Here is a 9,423-nt window from a genome sequence, read left to right as displayed (position 1 = left end):
ACTCAGCACACGTGCTGTCAGTGATTGTTATTGCTATGACCAGGAAAATGTTCCTCAGCGTGAACAATGGTCAGGGGAAAGCTGAGCTCTGGGGGAAATTACATGACATACAACTGAGCTAAATTTAAACGTCCTGACATTTGGGGCGTAAGATTATGCATGTCCTGTTTGTTCATTCACTGGGTGCATGACTGCATAAAGAGTAGACAGAAACTGGCTGCCGTATACGTCAGGTGGTGATGGAGACAGCTGCTGAGTGGGCATCAGGAGAGAAGGGCTCCCTTCATTCACTGTCCCTGCCCCTGCGCATGTGACTGGCTCAGATCAGGGAGTCCTGTGCAGCCTGGTCTCCTCTGTAAGATAACGTGGTCAAGAACAGAGGGACAGAATGATTCATAAGGATCTCTTTGTCCCAAGCATCTGTTATCCTACAAATATTTACTACGTCAACCACAAATGAAAAGCTATTTCAGATGCTTGAAAAATAAGGATATTTCTCATCTCACAAAACAGGAAGTCCAGAGGTAGGGCAGACTTCAGAGCTGGTTGAATTAGCAGCTCAACAATGTCACCGTGTCCTGAGTTCTTTCTAACTCCTCACGGAGCTATTAACAGAATTGGCTTCTGGTTCCTCTAGTGGTAAAGGTAACAACAGCGGGTATCATATGATTCATTTTTCACTTCCTCTGGGCAATGGACATGACTTCTCGGTTTTTTTATTTTTTGTGTTTGGCTCCAGCAACTATCTCCTTCAATCACTCTACAATTGTGTCATAGGCCCAAACCTAAGCCAGCATATGAAATTCAGCAGACCAATTCAGTCTGCACTTCGAGCTGAGTTCTCTTTCCCAAACTGCACTTCTTCTGTCAATGGAAGTGAGGTGTAGTGGGTGCTGGAAAGGCCACCAGAGAGTCCACTATAGGGTCATTGGAGGCATTTATTGATAATAAAAGAAAACATAACAGTAACAAATTCTCCATTTCCAATGTGATTTCCTTGATATATTGCTTTATATAGATAGACAAAATAATAACATTCATTTACAATTTTCTTTCAGCTCAGCTTTTGAAAAAGGAATTTCATATAAATCTTAGAAATAGGGATGAAATTTAAACCCATTTTTGTGTTGGAGATTGAAATGAACTAGGAGCTATAGTCTAAATCCATCATGTACAAATGAATGTGGTGCCCCAGAGAGAACCGACTTGGCTAAATTCACACAAACTAATTACAACTAGATTCTTTGCCTCCATGGCCAATGTCAAGTTTGGAAGCAGCATGTTAGAGGGAGTATCTTTTTCCCCCCATTAAGTAGACTCAAGACTTAGCATTTATTCATTAGTGTAAAATATTTAAAATGTTTTATCCTGTTTTCAAAAGCAACGACATAGCTCTTCATGCAGTTATTTTTCTTTTAAACTCCTTATTGGGATGCATCACTCATTGCTGGCAGGAATGGGTCAGAAGCTAGAAATTATAGGAAAAAAGTTTCACAAGAAAAGTCACACCCTGCCCCAAGAAAAACAGTTCCTGTCCACTGCTCAGTCTGGTTTAACGACAAAACTGAAACTAGTGAATCAAATTTCAAGTCACAAGGAATGTATTTTAAGTTTCACTTTTTAATATATATTAGATGTTAATGTAAAGAAAATATAATAGAGGTTTTCTCTTAAATATGATGGGGAAAGGACCTTAGGAATCATAGTACTTTAATAATTTTGAAAGTTTAACACAAACTCTGCACCCACCCCATTGTCAGCAAGATTGCATTTGAATAATCTCAATCAAATAAGACTATAAACTGTTTTAAATGCTCATGTTAAAAGTGATCCTGTATTATCCATCATGAACTACTTAGTGTTAGACATTCTTCCCTCTACAGGAATTTTTTCAAGTATTTAATAAAGTTGTGCAAGAAATAGGAGAAATTCTTTTGAGGCCCTCCTATGTGGAAGGCAGTGTGCTAAATTTTAGGAAAGATGCAAAAATAAGTAAGAGTCAATCCCTGTCCTCAAGGTACCTCTAATCCAGAAAGGCACATGGAGAAGATATTACTTGGTTACTTGGCCTTCCCAGAATCCATTTCCCCTTCTGGGGGTTCCTCCAGAAAACCATCCCACCTTCACTCCTAGTCGTGAGAGTCTTATGGGGCTCTTCTCCGGCATGGACTTCTTTAGGGCAAATTTTGACCTAGATTGAGGGGTTCCCTGGGGCATGGGACTTCTAGTGCCAAAACCAGAAAAGTCCCAAGCAAACTGCGATGAGCTGGTTACACTTACTCTGACCCAAGCCTGGCCTATCAGAGCGAATTCTGCTTCCTTGACCAGAGGAATTAGTTCCGTGGTGGGTGGTGGGGACACGCCCCAGGCCAGACTAAAAAGATTCAATCCTGAAACGTTTGTTGAAACCATTGAGAGTCAGTCTTTCAGCAGGAGCAGCTAAATAAGTAGAATACAGGCATCCCTCGTTTTACTGCTCTTCACAGATACTGCGTTTTTTAACACGTTGAAGGTCTGTGGCAACCCTGCATCGAGCAACTCTTATCAGCACCATTTTCCCAACAGCATTTGCTCACTTCGTGTCTCCGTGTCACATTTCGGTAACTTTTACAGTATTTCAAACTTTTAAATCATGATTATACTGGTTATGGTGATCTGTGATCAGTGAGTGACCTTTGATGCTACTCTTGTCATCGTTTGGGGGCACAAACTGCTGCCCTGTCCGACAGCACATTCAATCAACAAAAGCTGTGTGTGTTCTGACCGCTCTACCACCCAGCTGTTCCCCCATCTCTCTTCCTCTCCTCGCGCCCCCATATTCCCTGAGACACAACAATATTGAAATTAGGCTGATTGATAACCCCACAGAGGCCTCTGAGTGTTCAAATGAAAGGAGGATTCCCATGTCCCTCACTTTAAATCAGAAGCTAGAAATGATTAGTCTCAGTGAGGAAGGCACGCTGAAAACCAAGGTGGGCTGAAAGGTAGGCCTCTCGTGCCAAACCGCCAAGGTGTGAAAGCAAAGGGAAAGTTCTTAAAGGAAATTAAAAGTGCTGCTCCAGTGAACACATGAACGATAAGAAAGTGAAGTAGCCTTAACGCTGATACGAAAAAAGTGTTAGCGGTCTGGATAGAAGATTAAACCAGCCACAGCATTCCCTTAAACCAAAGCCTGATCCAGAGCAAGGCCCTAACTCTGTTCAATTCTATGAAAGCTAAGAGAGATAAGGAAGCTGCAGAAGAAATGTTTGAAGCTAGCAGGGCTGGTTCATGAGGTTTAAAGAAAGAATCTTTTTCCATAACATAAAAGTGCAAGGTGAAGCAGCAAGTAGTGATGTAGAAGCTGCCGCAAGTTATCCAAAAGATCCAGCTAAGATAATTAACGAAGGCGGTTACACTAAACAACAGATTTTCAATGTAAATGCAACAGCCTTCTATTGAAAGAAGATGCCATTTAGGACTTTCATAGCTAGAAAGAAGTCAATTCCTGACTTCAAAACTTCAAAGGACAGGCTGACTTTCTTACTAGGGGCTAATGCCGCTGGTGACTTTAAGTTGAAGCCAGAGCTCATTTACCATTCCAGAAATACTAGGGCCCTTCAGAATTATGCAAAATCTACTCTGCCTGTGCTCTATAAATTGAACAGCAAAACCTGGATGATAGCACATCTGTTAAAAATATGGTTTACTGAATATCTTAAGCCTACTGTTGAGAGCAACTGCTCAGGAAAAAATATTTCTTTCAAAATATTCCTACTTATTGATAATGAAGTGAATGAAGGGGGCCCTTCTCTCCCGATGCCCATACAGCAGCTGTCTCCATCACCACCTGACGTATACGGCAGCCAGTTCTGTCTACTCTTTAAGCAGTCTTGCACCCAGTGAATAAACAAACAGGACATGCATAATCTTGTGCCCCAAATGCCAGGACGTTTAAATTTAACTCAGTTGTATGTCATGTAATTTTCCCCAGAGCTCAGCTTTCCCCTGACCATTGTTCACGCTGAGGAACATTTTTCTGGTCATAGCAATAACAATCACTGACACTTAGCACGTGTGCTGAGTACTTTACTTGTTTTATCTCTCTTTTTTTTTTTTTTTTTTTTTTTTGCGGTACATGTGCCTCTCACTGTTGTGGCCTCTCCCATTGCGGAGCACAGGCTCCGGATGCACAGGCTCAGCGGCCATGGCTCACGGGCCCAGCCACTCCGCGGCATGTGGGATCTTCCCGGACTGGGGCACGAACCCGCGTCCCCTGCATCGGCAGGCGGACTCTCAACCACTGCGCCACCAGGGAAGCCCTATTTTCTCATGATTCTAAGTTCCGTGAGAAACTTCGAGTTAAGTCGAAGTTTCTTGGACTTCTAGCCTTCAGAAGGTGTCAGCAGGGTTGGTTTCTTCCGAGGGCCTCTCTCTTTGACTCGTAGATGGCCATCTTCTCTCTCTGTGTCTTCACATGGTCTTCCCCTGTGCATGTCTGCATCCTAATCTCCTCTTCTTGTAAGGACACCAGTCGTATTTGGATTTGGCTCACCCTTAGGACCTCATTTGACCTTAATCACCTCTTTAAAGGCCCTGTCTGAAGTGCTGGGGGTCAGGACTTCAACCTCTGAGTTTGCAAGGGACACGATTCATAACCTACTCAAAGAGGTGGCGGGTCCACTTGCCAGAGGAATTTACCTGATTGCAAGTGTGCCCCACCTGCTGGTCAGTGTCCCATACTTGCTGGCCAGGGTCATGTGGCTGCTTGCTGACATCACCCACCCGCCTGTGACAGCACCCGCCCCCGTGCCAGGGTGACCAACCTTTGCCCTAAAGAAAACCCCGGCTTCCTGACACAACAGCCTGACCCCTGACCTCACCTCCTTGCAAGGATACCCCCAGTTTGCTTCTTACCTCCTCCTGCAGTACCTCAGCCACCTTCTCTTCTTCCCTGGACTCTGCCACGCCCCCTCCTGGGCTGCTTGCTTCCCTTCCTAACCCTTGCTGTCTAGTCCTCACTCAGCAGCCAGCTGGAGCTTTTGTTAGAAAATCTCTTCCTAGGTTCAGACCCCACCCGTGGGCTCCCATCACATCCAGAGCTCATCCAGCCTCCTACATCTGCTGCTCTGTATCACCTGAGTATTTCTTGGACCTCGGTTCCGTCCAACTCACTGCCTCACGCACAGCATTCCTGACACACTGGCCTCTCTTCTCCCCAAAGACCCAAATCTCATTCCCACCCTGAAACTTTTGCCCCATTCCCACTGCCCTTATCACCCTCCACATGAGCTTTACACGCCTCTCTCCCCATACTCATTAAATCTCTGCTTATACAGAAATTCACTTGGTTAATAGAGCTTATACAGTTGTTCATAATTTCAGATGTTTTGAAGACTGCAGTGTTGTAAAAACTTAAAATTACAGAGATAAAATTTATACTAATTAATGGTCTTTTCAAGAAGAATGACATTTAAGGAGCCCTAGGAAGATGGTTATTTATCTCCTTTCTCAAAGTCCTACACAAAGGGAGATTGTATACAATTTTTCAGGAGCCCCTTCTTTTCTTTAATGATCCTAATTATGTGTTCCACCAAAACTAGTTATGTGACTACAGGCAAATTAGTTAATCTCTCCAAGTCCTTTGTAAGTGGAAACATTTCTGTTTGCCATCCTCAAGGAGCTGTGTGATATACACATGGGGCAAACTCAAATGAGAGAATACTTTGAGTGGGTATTGAGCAAGTTAAAGAAGAGATAAAAATTTTAACTCATCTGGATATTTCATGCTGTATTTGAATGTGTGCCCATCCATAAGGGAGAGATGGAGACTACTATCACTGGCCCTTTGTATGGCATTCTCTGCTGGAGTTTGTCCTGACCTTGTTTTTCTTTTCTCTGATTTTTACTTTTAGTTTATATTATGCCACCTTAAGTCCTTTCTGGAATAAGCTGAAGTTACATATAAATGCATTGTTAAAACAGCACTCATCCTTTGTATACTGGAATCATGCTTTTAAAAAATTAATTTAAAAATTCAACTATACTTTGAGCTCCGTGACATATTAGCCCTTTCTTTTCAACCTATGATTTGAAGATGGCTGGAGTCATTTTGCAAATAAGGAAGCAGAAAACATTAAAATAACCTAGGATGTGAGTTTATCCTTCTGTTATCTCATTTTTCACACCCACTCACACACATTTTTTTTTCTTTTTGATTTCTCAATGTATCTAGAACACATCTGGAATGAACCTAAAAATATTTCTTCCCTGAGCATGGTATGTAATGTATGAAATGATTATTTCCAAGGTGTTTAAGTTTATGAATGACTACAGAAAGTGAAAGCCAAAAAGGACCTCAGAGATTATTGAATTCAAGTCTGCGTTTTACATGTAAGAAGCTTTAATTACCTACTTAGTTCTGAATAGCAAATTTGAAACACTCATGTCTTCCCTCGGGGCATTATAAAGCTGTCAGATTATATCGTAGGACTTTGAACAGCCTTCTGAGGCATGTTTGTACCTGCTTCTTGGGTACTTTAGGCACTTCCTAAGCACTGAAACAGTCTTGTAACCCGACTATCTTCCATCTGGGCAGATTCGTGTGTCTGGATCTGTTCACTGAACAGATTGGCAGGGGGTGCACATCGACCCTGGGTCAGTTTTTTGAGCACAGAGAATTTTCTCCTCTACAAGATGCATTTCAAGCCCCCAAAGCCTCCACGGGACACTCTTTGTTTTATGGTGGATTAGGTGAGAAGGGTAGGATGTCTCAATCCAACTCTTTTCATTCAATGCATTATTGAGGACCTACTGTGTGCATAATTCTGTGTTAACCCAGGTAACTATAGTCAAGAGTTTGCTTCTTCCAGGACCTTGTCGTCTAGTTACCCATCAATCCAGCTAGGAGACTGTCACCAAGCAAATACCTGGATGGTGGTCAGGTGCACCATCTTGGTTAAACATGTCAATAAGCCATTTCCTGGTCTTAATAATGTGGCGCAGTGGCTTGGGTGAGAAGGAAACTTAAGTGGCTTCTCCTGTTTCAGTAATGGAGGCAAACGTAGACTCATCAAATGTGAAAGTTGGAAAGGACCTTAGAAGGTATGTGAGTCCATCCTTTTTGCTGTCCAGGTAGGGAGGCTGAGGCCCGGGGGGCAGGTTCGAGAACACAACCCATTACTGTTAGACCTGGAACCTCCAGCTGGGTTCCCACTGCAAGTCCTGAGCCCTCTTGCCCTCTCTCCATGTCCTCAGGACTAACTGTGCCTTTAAGCAATAGCTCAGTGCCCTGGGGCAATTGTATTGACGCAGCTAATGTTGTGGTCCAGAGGGCAGAGATGTAGGGGATTCTCACCAACATTCAGGCATCCTGAGAAAGCATATGGCAGATCTCCTTGTCTGATTTACGATCTGGGTTGTATTCTTCATCTTAAAAGGTAGAGTTTAGGATGGAAGCACTATGAAGTTGCTCCCGAGCTGATAGCTCACACCGGTCTTAGCACACCACGCCCCGCTTGTCCCACAGTACTGTGCGTGGACCACAGGATTCAGGTGGACAGAGAAGAAGAATACCACCAGCGACATCAGTGGTCAGCTGGCCCCACCTCTGTGCCGGTGCCAACGGCTGCAGGGTGTGTGCACAGAAATAGCTGAGAGTGGCCAGTGACCTAAGCTCCATCCCCAGCTTTAGAACAAGTGTTCTGGACAGTTCTTCCCTGCCACCCCTGCCTGTGATGTCAATTAATGTAGCCAAGGTACCTGGAAGCATGTATCTTTGCTACCCATCATTTTCCTGCTTTTGTGACCTGCCATATCTTAGGATATACCTCATTAACTGGACCCATTCACGATGGGGGTGGGGGGTTGCTAAAGACATGAGCCAGGTTGTGGATGCCAGGAGGAAGTTCATTCTGGCACACAGAGCCCTGTGTTGGGGCCACCGCAGGCTCTCAGGCTCTGCTCTTGGGCTGGGATTCAAGGGCGGGGGACATTTGAGGGCAAGGACAGCCCACCAAATTAAGAGGATCTGGCTTGCTGAGCATGTTACCAGTACAGCGATGTATCATGGACCTACTGATCAGGTCTAGGGTACACCATCAGGGTTGGGCCCTGGTTAGACCCAGACAAAAAGCAGAGTTGATGCTGAGGTTTAGAGGGCTGGGAGAGAGCTCTTTAAAAACCTCCTTCTTGGGCTTCCCTGGTGGCGCAGCGGTTGAGAGTCCGCCTGCCGATGCAGGGGACACGGGTTCGTGCCCCGGTCAGGGAGGATCCCACATGCCGTGGAGTGGCTGGGCCCGTGAGCCATGGCCGCTGGGCCTGCGCATCCAGAGCCTGTGCTCTGCAACGGGAGAGGCCACAACAGTGAGAGGCCCGCGTACTGCAAAAAAAAAAAAAAAAAAAAAACCCTCCTTCTTAAGCCAGCTTTGGTTCTAGAGAATGAGAAAGGAGGTGTTCCAGGGCTGGTCTGTGGTAAAAGAAGAGACGAGAGGAAGGAGATGAGGCAGGCCACGAGGTGATCCCAGACATACGGCGCCAGAATAAACTCTGTCTGCACACCTGTGCCCTCTGCACTGTTTCTATGGCCCCCGCTCTTGCTCAGACCTGCATTGCTACTCCCCTACCTTGACTTGTCCTCCTTACGAGCTATCCCAGCCCAGGCCTCATGCTTCGGGAACATGAAACTGGAAAGAACTAGAACAGGAGGCATATAGCGATCACCATAGCAAGCGTTTTGACAGTTGTTTTGCTGGACAGTGTGTACCAATGACCTTGTGGTTGCCTCCGGAGACAGAGTGAGTCTTCGAGTATGTCTCTTGAGGCAGGAGGTAGATGAACACAGGGAGATGATTAAGAAGGCTTTTCACTTTTTATTTTGTATTCTTTGATAGCCTTTGAATTTCTTACATTGTGCCTGCTTTCATGTATTTCTTATATAATTTAAAATTAAAATATATAAAATGACTTGTAAAACTTAGAATAAGATGGAGTTCATGAACAGCATCAGTCTGCTTGGGCCCCGATAAATCGCTGCCACTGTGGTCTTAATGGTGTGGAACTGGCACACGAGGAGGGGCAGGGCAGGGCAGGGCAGAGGGTGGGTACAAATTTGTAGCCGGTGCCAAGGCAGACGGCATCACGGGCCAGCCTCTGGCACCACCATGGGGCAGGCAGCACGAGAGCAGAGTTGGGGAGCTCTTAACTCAGGGCACCCCCAGAACCTTTCCCTGCCTCAGTTTCCTCATCTTTAAAATGGGAGTAAGGGCGATGACATTAGTCCCAGCCAACTCACAGGATTTGGCTTTTGTTTTTTTCTTTGGTTTTGTTCTTTCCTGTTGACTTAATGTTCCCATGCATTGTGGGTGTGACATAGTGATTGGATATTGAAGCAAGGTGAAGGGTCAAAGGCAGACAAAATGACTGGAGCCAAGGTGGGACGAGTTA

This window comes from Mesoplodon mirus (genome assembly GCF_964341445.2).
Source record: "Mesoplodon mirus genome assembly, chromosome: 12".
Classification (NCBI taxonomy): Eukaryota; Metazoa; Chordata; class Mammalia; order Artiodactyla; family Ziphiidae; genus Mesoplodon; species Mesoplodon mirus.
Note: the sequence above shows the minus strand (reverse complement) of the source record.